This window comes from Rattus norvegicus, chromosome 1 (genome assembly GCF_021556685.1).
Source record: "Rattus norvegicus strain SHRSP/BbbUtx chromosome 1, alternate assembly SHRSP_T2T, whole genome shotgun sequence".
Taxonomy (NCBI): domain Eukaryota; kingdom Metazoa; phylum Chordata; class Mammalia; order Rodentia; family Muridae; genus Rattus; species Rattus norvegicus.
Genome location: NC_141534.1, coordinates 60,319,232 through 60,337,163, shown reverse-complemented (window position 1 = coordinate 60,337,163; position 17,932 = coordinate 60,319,232). Strand labels below are relative to the sequence as shown.

General features: G+C 43.9%; 1 long non-coding RNA gene across 1 annotated transcript; it reads left to right on the top strand.

Annotated features, from left to right (window-relative positions):
- The first annotated feature begins 394 nt into the window (after nucleotides 1–394).
- On the top strand, nucleotides 395–17,819 carry LOC148007056 (uncharacterized). The gene is made up of 3 exons (XR_015646147.1): nucleotides 395–498; nucleotides 2,394–2,516; nucleotides 12,803–17,819. It is a non-coding gene; the product is annotated as an uncharacterized LOC148007056 (long non-coding RNA).
- Nucleotides 17,820–17,932: the final 113 nt, after the last annotated feature.

Genomic DNA, 17,932 nt, shown 5'->3' with positions numbered 1-17,932 from the left:
CCCCTACTCGCCCTGTGATCCCAGGCAGTCACATACAGAACAGGATGGGGGATCAGGAGACATCAGCAGACCACAGGTGTGGATAAATGTTAAAGTGTGAGAAATGAACACAGAACCTGCGGGGCCTGATGGAAGGACCCTATAAGACATGTCTGTGTGGTAGACTCTCCTGAGATGGTAGAGTGGAAGGGGAAGGGCCTCCTCCATTACAAGTCTCAGGGGGGAGGATCGCCAGTGGGCTGGGAAAGTGATGCCTCTAGGTGAGATTGGTATTCAATGCCACAGTAAATTGATTTGTATTTTACAAGCACTGTAAATGCGAAGGATATTGAAAGGTAGCCTGGAAAAATTCAGTGTATGGGCATAGACTCATGCGCGCGCATGAGTGGCCAATGAACGATACCCGGCACTCCTCTCTCGGACTTAGCCACGCCCTTCATTAGTTCCTGAGGGGATTTTTCAGAACAGAGGTTATGGCAGTTTCACCATCCAATTCCAGTGAGTATGAGGGGAGCCCATGGAGTTTGAAACCACTCCTTTCTGCTCTCAGGGATGTGGGGAAAATAAGAGAATTTGGGTTGGCTTAGTAGCACTATTTTGTGAGTCTTAGCTTGAGTTCCCTCGGGATGGAGACCAACTGCTTCTTTTCCGAATCTTAGGGAAGTTGACACGTTTTCTCCCAACTGTCCTTATGGCTCCTTCCTCCATCTCCCGCTTGGGGCTTCTCTGGACTCTCATTTGCTGCATCAACAAATGAAGGTTCCCTGACTTGGCACCTCCTTATGCTGAACATCAGCAGACTCCATACTGAGCAGGATTTGGGAGTACAGCTGTTAATACCAATAATTATGTAACCGTACTCGTTGCCCTCTTAGAGCACACCGCAGAAAAATAGATTGATAAAAGTGAACAAAAATATAAACATCATATGTGGTAATGGCTCCCAAGCAGAGAATCTGAACCTTACAGCAGCCCCACCTAAGATTTATGAACAGGAAACCGGGAAGGGGAATGACATTTGAAGTGTAAGTAAAGAAATGTATCTAATAAAAAATTAAAAAAAACAAAAACAGACAAATAAACAAAGAAGTCTATGCTGTGAACATAATCAGAAAGATGATCTGATCTGCCTCTTTTGTTTGTGTGTGTGTGTGTGTGTTTTACCTTGACTTCCGTAGTCAATGGAGTTCAGATAACTGTAGGAATGCATTTTATGGTTTAGAGGCACTGATAGGATCATTCCTTTACTTATGCTCCCCCTACTAGTTTTCTTACACATATCTCATCAAGATTTAAGCTGTTATGCATCCATAAATCTTAATGCTTACTAAATCATTTTAACTTTCCTATTCTTTTCATCTTCTTAATATTCCTGGTACCTAAATAATACAATCCTGTCAAAGGTGTTTCAAATTTAGCTGGTAGACTGATAAGCCTCTTAAAACACATGACTTAGGAAACAAGCTAACCTACATTATGGCTGATTGGTGCATGGAAAAACAGATTAATTCTAAATTAAATATATTAGACTATTTAAAATAGTCCTGCTTTAATATTTGTAATCATATCAAACTTTAAATATAGGATTATAAAGCCTGTGATTTGACTGTACTATACTGCATTCTCCATATAGATTTATACATAAATTACTGAAAATTTCTTGGCAAAAACTTATTATGTGAGCACCTTTAAAACTAATACCACTGGGGCTTTTCCATTTAATGGGGATATGAACTGTATGTATAAATACAGGTAAAAGTAGATTTACACTTAGCAGCCAACTAAGTAAACTGGATGTAGTCACTTATATTCAATTGAGTAGTTGCTTGTAGAAGGGAGCGCAAACTGCAGATCAGGTATTTCAAGGAGCTCTCGTGGTATAAACTTAGCCCCAGCTAATTTGGCCATAGGGAATTCATGGTCCTTCTGATACTTGATCAGTCCAAGCCAAACTTCCTACACAAAAGGTCAGGATGCAGTTCCTCCTGTCTCTATGTCTTTTTTTATTAACTTGAGTATTTCTTATTTACATTTCGATTGTTATTCCCTTTCCTGGTTTCCAAGCCAACATCCCCCCAAGCCCTCCCACTCCCCTTATCTATGGGTGTTCCCCTCCCCATCCTCCACCATTACCACCCTCCCCACAACAATCACATTCACTGGGGGGTTTAGTCTTGGTAGGACCAAGGGCTTCCCTTTCCACTGGTGCTCTTACTAGGCTATTCATTTCTACCTATGAGGTTGGAGCCCAGGGTCAGTCCATTTATAGTCTTTGGGAAGTGGCTTAGTCCCTGGAAGCTCTGGTTGCTTGGCATTGTTGTTCATATGGGGTCTCGAGCCCCTTCGAGCTCTTTTAGTCCTTTCTCTGATCTTATCTGCCTCTTAAAATTCAGTTTTTATCAGGTGTGCTTCCTGGCCAAAGAAGTCAGATGAGTGCATGAGCAGCCCCTTTGAGGACAAGGCTTGGATTCCCAGGAGCAGACAAGGAACTCTGTGGGCATACTCCAAGGAAACTGGTGAGAACCACAGCCAGCATTTTGGATCTTTGCAAATTTGCCTAAGTGTACATTGAAAGAAGAAACCTCTATTCTGGCAACTAGTGCTACATTCCTTAAGGAGAGCACAGCTCTGCCTGCTTCAAGCTCAAGCTTAGCTATCGGGAAGCTTCCCCCTGGGACTGGACCTTGGCACCTAACTCAGGACCACTTTACCTCACCTTGAGAGATAGACTTCCATCCACCCCAAGATAGACAAGACTTCCATCCACCCCACGACAGAGCTGGGGTTAGAGCAGCCAATTTCAGGCTCTGGAGCACACCAAGAATGCACACTCTAGTGTTTGTGGGCTGCAGGCAGAACTGAGCAGAGGTTTCTGTTGGCTTCCGTTTGGAGGACTGGGGTCCAAGAGTTGGCTCCAGTTCTCCTCCGTTTGTAGGTAGCTGGTTCCTCTTGGTGCCCTGTGGTCTCTCTCTGCACCCTTCAAGTGTCTGTGACTTTAGGGTCCCTTTCATAAAGACAGCAATGTCATTACAATTGAGCCCACCTTTCAGGTTTCCTTGAATGGATCACATGGAAGGCATTGTCACCTACTAAGTGTCAGGGACTTCATCCTTCACCATATTAATTGGGTTACAACTTGTCCAAGTGAAGGTAGTGAAGAGAGACTCATAGGGTCAGAGCAAACATAACAGAACTATCTCACCATGCCCCATTCTAATTGGACCAGACTTTGTAAATGTGTCCCAGGTCTTTCTGGCACTGCTGTCCATCATTGTTCTCACAGTATAGCTCTGTCATTTACGGGGGGAAACTGAACAAAAGGCATCTCATCAGAAAGGAAGAACAAGGCAGTAGACTTGTAGATGGAATCCTGTTATAAATGGCAGAGACCCTAAGGAATCTGCTAAAGTTTAGCACTGAACAGTGAGTTATACAAGACCAATGAATATAAGCTCTGTCAGCAGAAATAAAGCATTTTTATATCCTAGCAGTAAACAAAACAAAATAGGGGAAAATTTTTATGTCGTACACCAACTTTTATAAAAACCAAAAATATTTTGTAAATAATTTGGCCAAACACACACTAAACTTTTAACTATAGCTTCTATTTTTGTTTGAAATCTAGGAAGTAAGTAAATTTCATCAAAATATTGCAGAATAATTCATAATCAACTGAATACATTTAGAAATCAACAGTATATAACTTGTAGGTTTTCATTACTCAGTATATAACTCAGAGGTTTTCAAACTCATATCGTAGGTTCTCTTTACCAATCAGAGTTTAGAAGTGCAGATAATGCTGTCTCCATGTAGTCACACATACTCTGTGAGAAGATTTAGAGAGTTAATTCTCTAACAGGAGGGTCCGCATCCCAATCTGGAGACAGAATTCCCTTCAAGAGGGTCTAAATCACCTGCAGGTATGAGTAGCCCCCTCAGAGGAAGGACTGAATCTCCTGCAGGAGAGAATGACAAAAATGAGAGGATCCATAGGAGGAGGGACTTAATTTCTTCTCTGATGGGACTGGAGCATCAGCAGGAATTTGACTCTGTAGTCTGTGAGATTATTTTCAGTATGATGTTCTGAGTTCCCTGAATCCACAGCTGGAGCACTGAGCCACCACTAGGAACACTGCACCTGGACCAGTTGTCAAAGGGAATTAAATACGAATTTCACTTCTTTGGCTTATAAAATCCCACCATGCTCTAGCTTCCTTCCAACATCCACCCTTCACTGACCACCATCTCAGCTTCTCAATAAATCCTTCCTCTCCTTGATTTTCCAAGACTACCTACGTCTTATGAGCACCTACACACACACACACACACACACACACACACACACACACACACACACGGCTTTGAAGGGATCAGATTTTTATTTTTAAGGCTGAAATGTTTCTATGACTTTCTCTGTAAACCCTCCTTCCCAGGTACTTTCCACGGCACCTTACTGACTGAAAGATAAAAGAGTCTCGAGTGTCAAGCTTGCATCCCTGGTAGTTCTCAGGTCTGGTGCTGATGGGCTCAGAGCCATGGGGTGTGTGTGGGTAGCCGGCCATGCCTTGCTGAGGCTGACTTGTCTTGGCTCTGCAGTATGTGAAGGAGTCTTCACAACCTGACTGTGGACTTTCTCCTTGCTGAGACTGTTTCTACCAGTTCTTGTTCTCTGTTCATTAATGGTGTTTCAGTGTGGGCAGGTAAATGCTGTTTTGAGGCAATTTTTTGGATCCTGGCTGCAGGTTAAAGAAAAAAAGGTAGTTGAATTGGAAACAGAAAATGCTGTTCTGTCCCTGAGATTGGCATAGGTAATCTCTGTCCTGTAGACTGATTGACTGATGAGACACATGTGAGTGTTTGCTTTGCATAGGCAACTGCAGTTGCAAAAGATTAAAAGAAAGGTAGCTTTCCTTTGATGGTTGGTCCCCGCCAGTGTGGTGCACACTTAGTGAGTCATCCACTAGTGGAACAGAGATTAATACTAAATTTTTCATCCTCGTGATCAGAAGTATTTAAGGAATAATCCATTAATGATACATCCAACAGTTGGGTCTGGACAACTTTGTTGTACTGTTTATGCATGATGAACTCATCCATATTAATTTTAATTAATCTATAGATATAGTAGTCACCTCCAACACCCAAAGACTTGGTCTAAATATCTGCAAACTCAGGTGATGAGATATGGTTTCTCAGACACCCCCACAGCACGCCACACTGCAGGGTGGATGCTGCACAGTTCAGGTGCAGACGTTTCCAGTTTGGCTGGGTGTTCAGTATACCCTTCATCTTCTCACAGGCTCTTCTGACACTCTTCTTACACAACCTCCACTGACACTCCAGTTGTTTATTTTCCTTGTATTTTTGTTTGAAGTGTAGTGCTCTTTTTACAGGGTCCCAATTCTTGAAGGCATTGGATCCCCTGCAGATAAACAGTCTGCCTTGTCTTAAATTGTTACGTGTGTGTGTGTGTGTGTGTGTGTGTGTGTGTGTGTGTGTACAGCCACATATTTCGTGATCCTACCCATAGCTGACCCACTCAGAACACATGCAGGAGGTGGGAACAAGAAATAAAAATAAAGGAGTAAAATGCTGGGTGCAAGGCAGTTGGGAGCAGAGCATCAGGAGGAAGAGTCCAGAGTCCAGGGAGGCAGGGTGTGAAAGTACAGCAGCAGCTTAAAGGGGCTGCCAGTTCTTAGGGTGTGGGGACCAGGTGTGTTAGGAGCACAGGGAGAAGTTGAATGTGATGAGCTTTCAAGTTTAACTACTGTCTGATCTCTGCAGTGCCATCCCTGGAAAAGTGATATAAGTAGTCCCTCGTGCCCTAGCCAAATCACAGACACTTTCACTGTCAGATCCCAGTGTGTTGGGGACCCCTACCATGGGAAGTCCTCAGGGGTGTAAGGAGCATGCACTGGTTTCCTTTGTGGTGTACTCACCATGAGTGAGGAAATATTTGTCTGCACCTCTTCTGGAAGCAGAGATAGTAAACATGGGTGACACTCCTGATAGCCTGTCTGTATAAAGTTTTGGCTTCAGTGGTGTTAGCTCTCTGGCTAAAAGATCTAATCTAACAAGTCCTAAGATTTCACAGATGAGGGAATTATGAAAGCAGTTAACTGAAATACATACTCTGCTATTCTGAATTTGAAACAGGCTTTAACCTGACACTCTTCCTCCTTATCCTCCCCAGACTTCTTACTTTTGTCTACATACATTCCTAGTGGCGTCTCTGAGGACCCAATTCTGACTTGTGACTGGGCCTGGGTCATGCTCATGGGTTGGGGAAGTAACAGATGACTACACTGGGGCCCTTTTATCCATTTAGCAAATGAAGTTCCACAGGTCATGATTATAACTCAGGATACATAACCTATTGCAAGAGATCCTCAGCTGAAATCACAGAACTCAGGAGGGACTAAAGACCACTGACTTGCAACATGATGTTCATCTTTCTAAACCCCTCAACATTTCACCAAATAACCGGTAATCTAGAGTACCCCAGCACACACTGAGAAGTGTAGAGAGAAAGACTTTCATGTCTATGTTCCTCTGCACATGAGAAAGAAGTTTCAGGACAGTAAATAGGTTTTGAGGGTAAGTTTCTCTTTTATAAACACCATTCTCTCTCTCTCTCTCTCTCTCTCTCTCTCTCTCTCTCTCTCTCTCTCTCTCTTTCTCTCTCTCTCCCTCTCTCTCTCTCCAGTTAAAATTATTTATTTTTATTTCACATGCATTTGTGTTTTACCTGCATGTGCATCTGTGTGTGGCTGTCAGATATCTTAGGAGTTTTGCGTGTGGGGGCAATTCCAGTTAAAACCGTCAGAACAAAGAGGAAATGCAGCATCAACAGTAGCAATCAGGTCCCTCTCCTTAGTACCCTGTGGATGTACCTGCCCTTGTGGCTACAGTCTTCTTTGTGAATGCATGCCATGCATGCACTGCACTACAGCTGTGATGCTGGTGTCCTATGGCTACCAGAGTACCTGCATCTTGCCTTGTCTACAGAATACTGGCATCCAGCCCTGTCTCCAGGCAAGCATGCTGAGGACGAAACATTAGCCACATGTAAACAACATGGGATTTGTAAGTACACAAAGAATATGATTTCCTATGAAATCTGCATTATAAAAGGAGGGTAGCATGAAGTAGAGAGATGCTATAGACTAGGACTCCAGTTACACAGTGGTTTCCATATGGATTTGTCAGACATGACTAGGAAGGGTGCTGGGAACCTGTGCAGACTTGGACAAACACAAATGCTTTTCTGTAATGGGATCCAAGAGGAAAACAGTATCAGATGAAAGTTCCTTACCCAAGGATGACCTCTCTTCAGTGAGAAGGCCAGAGTTATGTGTGGCTTCCATCTCAAGACCTCGGGTCGAATGTGTGAGTCAGGTGTCCTTGTGCCTGCTGTTCTCCAGTGCTTTTAACAAGAAGGCTCCCTCCTTCAAATTGGCAAGCTTGAGGGTGGCGAGGTCTGTCCCTGCTGTGGTTGCATTATGGTCATCCAACAAGGGTGTACATGAGTATATGTGCACTGTGTGTATTATGCAGTGACAACAAAACACGAAGAGGGTAAGATATTCTAGATCTTGAGTTGCACATGACTGTGAGCTGACTTGGAAGTGTTGAAAAACAAGTGAAGGTCCTCTGCAAAGGCAGCCAGTGCTCTGAAATCCTGAGCTTTCTCTCTAGTTCCTGCTCTGTAGGTTTCTCGTGTCCTGTTGATTACTGTCTTCTCTACTAGCCTGTTCCACAGGAATCAGTCTTATGATTGTGTAGCATCACAACACCAAAAATACTTAAATCTCTGACTGGATGCCCTGACTGATTTTTCCACAGGATAAAAGTCGACTACATTTGTGTTTGATTATTAACAGTGCCTCTGGAAATAAACTCAGATCATCAGCTATTCCTTTCACCTCTGAACCATCTCAAAAGCTCACACTATATATTCTGTTCTGTCCTCAGTGTACCATGTATTGCTATAATCACCAGCATTGTTAAAGCAAGCCAAAGGAGATTTATAAAATCTTCAGATTTTGAAATTTACATTCACACATAGCTTGTGCTACACATCATTAATCCCCCTTTCAGGAGAGAGGTCTCTTTACTGTCCAAATCACACTTGTGTACAGGGTGAGTTTTAGGACAGCTTCAGTTTGTGGTAACACTCTGTCTCAAATTAAGCACACAACAGCAACAACCCAACCACACTCTCACAGAAACACATTCATGGAACACACACACACACACACACACACACACACTCACACACACACACACTCACACACACACACACACACACACACACACACACGAGCACTTTCCAGTTTCTACCCTTCCCATTCCTCAAGTGAGCATTCAGTGTAACTGTACTTTAATCTCACCTACCTCAGTCCTTCCAGTCTGTAGGCTTCTCTTAAACCCTCAGGAATTGGCAACTGACATCAGGCCGGTTTCTGCTTGCTGGTAGGGAAATTGGGTTGTGTTGCTTTGTTAATCTGTACTCCCTTAGCCAACTTCCCCAGGCCCTGAGAAGATTCCATTAACCTCCTTCAGAGTACTTCAGTGTTTTTAAGTCATACTCAACAAAAAAGGAACCATTAGGTTTGATTGCAGCATTTAGGATTGTGTGTTGAGTAGGTACCAGAAGAATGTACACTGTTTATGAAGTAGGTCTGTGAGTAAGGGCTAGGTGTAATTTTATCTGCTGAGTGAGTGAGTGTTTGCTCCATATCGTTACCCATTTTGGCTTCTGTGGTATTTTTATTCCTATAGACTAAACGGTTTGAGTTTGTGTTGGCTTCTTCTGTGATTTCAGTATCCAGCACCTCTGGACTTATCCTATAAGTATGACCAGATTAACAGGGCTGTTGATTTTCCATGGAGATGCTTGTTTACATTTTTACTTAATCCACATCTTATGTTCAAGAGGAGGGAGAGCAGCTTTGCAGCAACACACATTGACCCAGGGTGAAGGGTCTCTCTGTTACTTATTCAAATTCCTGAATCACCATGACATTTTGCATGAGCTATCCTCCACTGTCTCGGGCAGTTGAGTACTCCTTTCCCAGTTGCTGACTCTGTTTGGGAAAACTTAGGAGGTGTGCCCTTGCTGGAGAAAGAATGCCAGTGGGGCTGGGCTTTGAGGTTTTAGTGCTCTGCACCACTCCCTGTGCACTCTCTGCTTTGTACTTGTGATTCCAGATGTGAGTCCTCTGCTTCCTGCTCCTTCCACTGTGCCCTGTAGTCATGGAACTTAACCTATGGTAACAGGTGGTCTGTGAAATAGGATCACTAATCGCCTACATGTTTTATAGTTTGCTGTGCTCATGGCATTTCTGTCACAGAAATACAAAGGTAACTAATGCAGAAGGGGATGTAATAGAGCAGACTCTTGCTCTGTGATACCTGACCATGCCAGTTTGTGCTTGTTACTTGTTTTGGAAAATATGCAAGAATTCAGAACTTTGAACTAGAAGTGGCCCAGTGCTCTAAGAAGAGTTTAATGGGGTATACTGGCAGGAGCTTGGGAGTCAGGAGTGCCAAGACCTATCCAGAATGTGGAAGCCCAGGACAAGGGGATTCAGAAGGCAACAATATTTGTAACTGGTCTGGGATAGTTTGTATGATGCTTTTACTAAAATGTGGCTTCCTTCAGCCCACATCCTAAAAACCTACCTGAGGCTAAATTAAAAAGTAATAAACAAATTTCTTCGATGAAAATTTGAAGAGAGCCCAGTATGGCCTCTGTTATACTGAGGTATAGGACTTCAATGAAAAAGAGCAAATGGGGCAAATAGAAATGCAAAATGTAGAGTTTACAGAGAAAAGGACACTGGGAAGATTAATATTTTAGCCAATGCCTAGGCCAGAAGAGAGCCTGCAATTACTTAGGAGATTAGAACCTTAATAAGAGGCCATGTCTCCTCAGGTGATGACATCACTCAATTAACCTCGTAATCTGTGGTAGAAAGTGACTTACTTAGGGTTTTCCTGCTATTAACAGACACCATGACCAATGCAAATCTTATAAGAAGAACACTGCTTTGGGTTTGGCTTACAAGTTCAGCAGTTTGGTTCATTATCATCAAGGTGGGAGCATGGCAGCATCTAGGCAGACATGGTACAGGAGGAGCTGGGTGTTCTACATCATCATCTGAAGGCCGCTACTAGAAAACTGATTTTCATGCAGCTAGGACAAGAAACATAAGGGTCACATCTACAGTGACACACTTCCTCAATCAAGGCTACACCTATCCAATGAGGGCTCATCTGCAAATAGTCCCACACTGTGGGCTCAGCATATTCAAATCAAAACAGGCACATTAGGCATTTTCAGTTCCTGAAATCACCTGTGATCAGAAGCTGCTGCTACTGTGGGTCATAGGGCCCAGGGCTTTCCAGAAATCAGGCATCTTCTCATGTACTCTCATCAGTCACTGGGAGTAAGGAAGCTCAGCAAAGGACTGCTGTGTGGGCTGAGAAAACTGAGAAAGTCTGCTTGGGAAGTTGTGTCAATCTTCATCTCCACATCGAGATGGCATGGGGGTTACCTGACCTTACCTGACCAGTTTCCATGTTTGGTACCCCTGGATCATATTCATTGTCAGGTAGGAAATTGTTATTTGGCACCCAATGTCATGTTGTGCTTATCATGTACCCAAAGTTGATAGATGACTTAAAAATGTAGGCTTGAAAGGTATCCAGTTTCTAATCTGGGAAGGAGAACAGCAGGCCTGAGAGGAACAGGCCTCATGTGCAGAGGAATGTACCATCTGTACATGGTTGGGAGAAGCTCACAGAAGGTTAGTCAAACCTGTCTATCCAGTAGAGGTTAGTTAACTGTGAAACTATCACTAACAGTAAAGGTAACTTTGAACTCTGAGGAGGAGAAGGTTTGTTGCCATTGTTTGTGGACCATGCTTCAGAGGTGATGAGACACAAGAAACTGTGTCTTGGGTTCATGCCACGAAGCGTGCTAGCTGAGCACTTCACATCTTAAGTTGTGTATGTCGTCAGGGCCCTTGCACAAAGGTGATCTAGTGACAGTGTCTTGCTTAATTTGTACCAATCACATGAATTTAAATTTCCTACTTGTTCTTGTTCTTAAAAACTCACTGATTACTTTTAGCTGAGACTCCTGGGAGACTTTTCTCTCACATGCTGTAAGTTTTAAAGATTTGGTGATTAACATAAATAACTATTCATAGGTCAACACAGGGCCCACACTGACCTCACCTTGCTATCTGGAACTGTTACTCTTGAGCCAAGGTTCTCAAGGGTCTCTGCCTCAGAAAGAAATGTGGTAAAGTGATTCCATAATCTATTCACATTCCTTGTGTCATCCAGAACATCTGCTAGAATGAGAGGATCCTTCTCTGCTCAGGACAATGTAGCTAATGATTCCCCAGGAGGAAAGAAAGGGCCACTACCTGCCTCTGTGGGGCAGTCCCTGGTGTTCACGGTAATGTCACCCAACAGTCCCACCTTGAATCTGCTGTTCCACTTGAGCATGGAGCCTCCTTTTATTCTGGGAGATAAACAGGAATCTCCAGCTAGGAACAGTGGTCCAAACATGAGGTTAAGTGAAGGCAGTTAGAATGGGGTATATACATTAAGGGTTTCTGATTGAATGATTCTGAACTTAATGTACTTCCTACTAGAATCATCTGTAAGTGATATGTAAGATTTGTATTAAAGTGTACCTTTAGGTCCAAGATTTCATGGTAGGTCAATGCCCTACACTCTCTTAAAGATAATTTAAGAACTGCATAAAGAAGAGAAAATACTGATCAGAAAATGTTCCTAGGTGTACAGGACTGGTTTACATGTGCAAGTCTCTGTGCTCAACTCCAAGAGCACACAATATGCATTAGAAAGTAGATGATAAGAACTCTCTTTCTTTCTCTCTCTCTCTCTCTCTCTCTCTCTCTCTCTCTCTCTCTCTCTACCTCACTTTCGATCTATCACTCTCTCATGGGTGTGTGTGTGTGTCTGTGTGTGTGTGTGTGCATGTGTTTGTGAAGCTGTGTCTGTGTGTCTGTCTGTCTGTCTCTCTCTCTCTCTTTCTCTCTCTCTCTCTCTCTGTGTGTGTGTGTGTGTGTGTTTGTGTGTGTGTGTGTGTGTGCGAAGGTGAGCTGAGGGTCTGCATGCCGAGTTGGAAAAAGGATCCCATGTTGATTGACTCCCACCTTGACAAGTATCTTGTGGTTGGGATGACCAGCATGTGACTATTGGGACAAGATAGAAGTATTTACAAAGCCAACAGTTTTGACCGATTTATGCAAATTAGGGCAGATTTGAGAGTACACTTAAGAGTTTTAAACTTTGTTTGAAAAAACAAAAAACAGTGTTCTTGGAAGAGTTTCTTTGGAGTAGACCGCCAAAGGCCAAATTTTATCTGATTGTTGGTGAGCACCTGTAGGTTTTTGTGTTCCTTCTGTAGTATCCCTTAGGTTTGGGTCAGACAATGTAAACCTTATCATTTCCACTGTTTTTAACATCTCAAATGATGTCCAACATTCTAGGTGCCAATCCACAAATGCCCACTCCTACATCTTCTCCCTCCTCCCTCCATTTTGCCACTATGATGCTGCTCCTAAACTCACCCAACGTTTCGAAACCCACCACTCCAGCCTCCTCCTATGTTCGAGCATCACATCTCCACAGGACCAAGGGCCTTCCATCCCATTGGTTTCAAATAATGCCATCCTCTGATATATATTGGTTGGTGGTCTATTTTCTGGAAGCTCTGGGTCATCAGCCAGCATATATTGTTCTTCCTCTATTGCAGGACCTCCTCTGTCACAGGAAATCCACTGTTTAAGCACCACCACTACCTCAGGAAGTCCACTGTCTGTGTGTCAACTCCACTGTTACAGGACCACAAGTGTCTCAGCACTTCAACTATCACAGCACTTCTACTGTTCAGGATCTCAAGAGTCTCAGCATCTCAAGTGTCACAGGACCTCCTTTGTCCAAGAACTGGACTGTCCAAGCAACACTACTATTGCAGGACTTCCACTGTAGGAGCACTACAACTGTCTCAGGACACCCACTGTCCTATAACCTCCACTATCCCAGGAATTCCACTGTCGTAGCACCACCCGTAGCAACTAAAGTGTTTCAGGACATCAACTGAAGCAAGATCTCCCATGATGCTGCAACTTCACTGCCACAGGATCTCTACAGTGACAGGAATACCCCTGTATCAGCAATTCCAATTTTGCAGGACCTCCACTGTAGCAGAACCTTCAATTGTGCAGCAGCTCCCCTGTAAGTAGATTGACCACCACGATCTCAGTGCCTCCACTTTCAAAGGACCTTCACTGTCACAGAACCGGCGCTATTTCAGTGCCTCCACTGTCGCAGGACCTACCTCTTCACAGGATCTGCACTGTTGCAGCAACTGTAATTTCAATTTTTCAAAGTCATTGCTGGTTATTAGATTTGAGGCTGAATGAAATGTGATGCTACTTTTGACAGCATAAGAATTTGTTCTATAGCTCTTGTGATAAATGCCGTGTGTGCTAGGACCAGTAACCTATGGAAGACTTCATGAGCTCATACCACTCTCCACCTCACTTTGTGGAAGCTGGTGTTTTTAGAGTGTGATAAACTTCAGGTGAATGGATTCATTCAGCTGCACCACGCTCTATAGTGTGCTACACAGCAGTCATATTGAGTCCTTGCTGGGAAGAGAAGAAATCCAGAAGAGGGAGAAGGCTTGGGTTGGGGGAAGAATCATAAAATACTTAGAGGATATAAGAAGGTAAGAATTATGGGGAACTGGAAAACAGAGCCAGAGGAAGAATGAGCACAGAGCAAACTGGGAAGGACAAAGTACAAAGGCACATGGGTTTTGCCATCTGCGTGTTCTCTGGACAATCTCCCTTGGCCTCATTTCTGGGAGAAAACTCTTCCTCCACCCCCTTGTAATGTTTCATTCTTGAAGGAAAGCAGCAACACAACTTCATCAGTGAATTTCCCCATTGGAATTGGTTCATCCTTTAATGCCTCTGGGAAATCCCCAGCAGGGGAATGTCCTGCTCTCTGCTGAGAGACAGCAGGAAAGTAGGTTGTCCTCTGTTTTCTCGTTGCTACAGCTCTTCTAAGTGTGGATGATTGTTGAGTGAAGACACAGGACACTTCTGGTGTGTATGTATGCTTTGTTCACTATGGGTGTTGTCGGGAGTGTCCTGAAAAGAAGAAGGGCATGCCCAATGGCTCTTTGCTTCCTCTTTGACTAGCCTTATGATCATAGAGATACACTAGGCCATTGGAAGATGAGGAGAACAATGTGTCTATGTTGTGTTCACTTCTATTCCTATTTAGTCCTAGAGGGAAATCAGCAAGGGTAGAGAATGGGACCGTAACTGGACAAAGCTGCTGAGCCTGTGTTGTGAAGCAATTCCTGTGTATAACTTGCTGTTACATTAAGCAATAGGATGCCATGTTCTGTTTATACCTTTTTGATGCAATGAATCTATAATATTTTACCTCAAACCTCAATATATTACGTTTCTTCCTCTTTTGGAGTATCTGGCATGGGAGGGATCACTTCTTCATAAGGATTTGTGAACCTCTTCTGGTTTTATTGACCAGGGGTACATCATCACCTCTGAGACTGTCAGCCCATAGTTTGGATTGACTTTTATTAAGAGGCTAAGCTGCCTCTTCTGACACCCCACAGTGAGCAGGGTACACACCTGCTACAACCTGTCTTCTGAACTGTTGTATGACAACAGAGTCAAATACAAGAGTGAAATATAAGCCTACTCCTAAGATCCATATATTGTTGTTTTTTTTTTTTTGCACCATCATAAAGTTGTCCTAGGAAGAGATCAGGTGCACCAATAGGGTAAGCACCATGCTGCCAGTTCAGCATTTGCCCAGGTTTGTCTTGAGTTGAAGGCCAAAGTCGATGCTTTTGACTTTTCCGTTCTTCTCTAACAAAATATAATCTGGTTTCAGGTCACTGTGAACTTATACAGTGCCCATAGCCATAGATAAAGCCTGCTAACATTTGCCTAAATATTTCCTTGGCTCCTTCCTCCTCTCGGTGGAAAGATTTTCAGATGTATTTGTAAAGCTCTAAAATTTCAACCAGTTTCACGATAAGTTATTAGAATTGTCTCAGACTCAATTGGAGAAGCAAGATGATGTTGGGGTGGATGAAAAACTTCATTATATTTGCCATGGTCATGTTTGGCTGGCACCATTGCTTCTTCTTTGCATGCACTTTGATAACCCCTGTATCAGAACTTCCACTGTCCCAGCACCTGAACTATCCCAAGACCTCCACAGTCAAAGGACCAATATTGTGGTAGGGTGTCTGTGGTCAGGCAACTCCTCTGTCTCAGACCCTCCAAATTGCAAGACCTTTACGGGCACTGGAAGTCACTGTGCCTAAACTTCCACTGTTGGAGTACCTCAAGTATAACAAAGACCTCTACTATTGTACAACCCCCTTGTCATAGCACGTGTATTGTTACAAAGTAGTCCACTGTCAAAGGACCTCCAGGGTCTCAATCTCTCCACTGTTACAGGATCTCTACTGTCTTAGGACCACTGCTGTTGGAGGACCTCCTGTCTCTCATCAACTTCAGTTTGTTGGAGCTCTCCTATCAGAGGACATTTACATTTTCTGTACTTCCAGTGTCACAGCTGTTATAAGAATCTCCGTTCTCACAGGACCTCCAGTGCGTCAGTACCTCCACTGTCCAAGGACTTTTATATTGTAGGACCTCTACTGTCCTACAGAATGTCCACTGTCGCTAGATTTCCACTGTCACAACACCGCAACCATTACAAGAACTGCAATTTTGGCATGACCTCCAGTGTTCCAGCCCCTCCAGTGTCATAGGACCTCCACTATCACAGGACGTCCACTGTCTCACCAAGGCCAATTTAAAGGACCTCTACTATAACAGGATATCCACTGTAGCTGGACTTACACTGTTGCAGTACCTCAACTGTTGCAGGACCAACAAGGTTGCAGGACATAGACCCCCTCAGCAGCTAGAATTTGCAGGACCTCTACTGGCACAAAAATTCCACAGTTGCTGGAGATCCACTGTCACTGCAAATGCACTGTCTCATGATATTCACTGTTGCTGGACCAGTAGTGTGGCAGCACATCGATTTTTGCCAAGCCCCTCCACTGACGCAAGACTTCCACTTTTGTAGCACCTTCACTGTCCAAGCAAACCAACTCCTGCAGGATCTCCATTGTCTCAGGGCATTCACTAATGCCAGCTCTCCAATGTTGTAGGATATCCACTTTCACAACAGCTAGAATCTTGCAGGACCTCTACTGGCAAAGACAGTCCACTGCTGCTGGCTCTCTACAGTCAGTGCCAATGCATCGATTCATGACCTCCATTGTCACATGACCTCCACTTTTGTAGGACCTTCACTGTCCAGGCAAACTGCAGGATCTCCAGTGTCTCAGGACATTTACTGGTGCAGAGCCTCCCTTTATTCCAGACTTCAACTATTCCAAGGTCATCTACAATGTCTTAGGACCTCCAATATTGCAGGACCTCAAATGTCCCAGGACCTCAGGTGACATAGCACCTCCATTGTCCCAACACCCTTACTGTCCCAGAACCTCAATTTTCCCATGACCTATTCAGTTGCATGACCTCCAAAGTTGGAAGAACTGCACGGTATGAGAGCCTCAACTGTTGTAGGACCTCCAATGTTGTAGGAACACAATATTCCTACACTGGACCTACACTGTCCATCACCTTCACTTTCCTAGCACCTCCACTCTCACAGGACCTACACTGTTGCAGGAACTCCATTGTCTGAGCACCTGCATGTCTCAGGACCTCGAATGATCCAGAACCCCTAATGGTGCAGGACCTCCACTGTCACCAGACTTCCACTGTCTCAGGACATCCACTCTATCACCAACTAGACTTTTGCAGAACTTCTACTGGAACAGGATCTCCATTGTGGCTGGTCTTACATTGTCTAAAGCCTCCACTATCACAGACTTTCAGATGAATTTGTAAAGCTGTAGAACTTCAAAGAGCTCCATGAGAAGGTATAGACATGTCTCAGACTCAATTCCTTGGTGAAGCAATATGAATTTGGGGTGGATTAATATCTTCATTATATTTGCCATGGTCTGGTCTGGGTGGCATCCTTGCTGCTTCTATCCATGCATTTTGATAACCATTGTAGCAGTACTTCCACTGTCCCAGAACCTGCACTACCCTAAGAACTCCCTTGTCACAGGACATCCACTGTGGTAGTACTTCGGCTGTCAGGAAACTCCACAGACTCAGTACCTCCAAATTGCAAGATCTCTACTGGCACAGGAATTCTACTGTCCCTGAACATCCACTGTCACAGCACTTCAACTGTTTCAAGGACCTCTATTGTCGCAATACCTCCTATATCACGGTTATAAGGACCTGCATTGTCAAAAGACCTCCATTGTCTCAGCCCTTCCACTTTCTCAGGACCTCCAAGCTGCAGGAACTCTACTGGCACAGGTTATCCATTGACACTGCTTTTCCACTGTTGCAGGACCTCAACTGTTATAAGGACCTCCACTGTGGCAGGACCTTCAGTGTCTTATCAACTTCACGGTGAGCAACACCAATGTGCAAGACCTCTACTAGCACAGGATATGCACAGTATCTATACTTAGACTGTTGCAGTACCTTAACTGTTGCAGGACCTCCAATTTAGAACATGCACTCTTTTAGCACCCAGACTTTTGCAGGACCTCTACTGGCACAATATTTCCTCTGTTGTTGGACCTCCACCGTCAGTTCAATGGCACTGACTCATGACATCCACTGTTGCAGGACCTCCAATGTTGAAGGATGTTCACTGTTGCAGGGCATTCCCTGTCAAAGGACCTCTGTTGATGCAGGATCTCCACTTTCACTGTTCTAGCAAACCA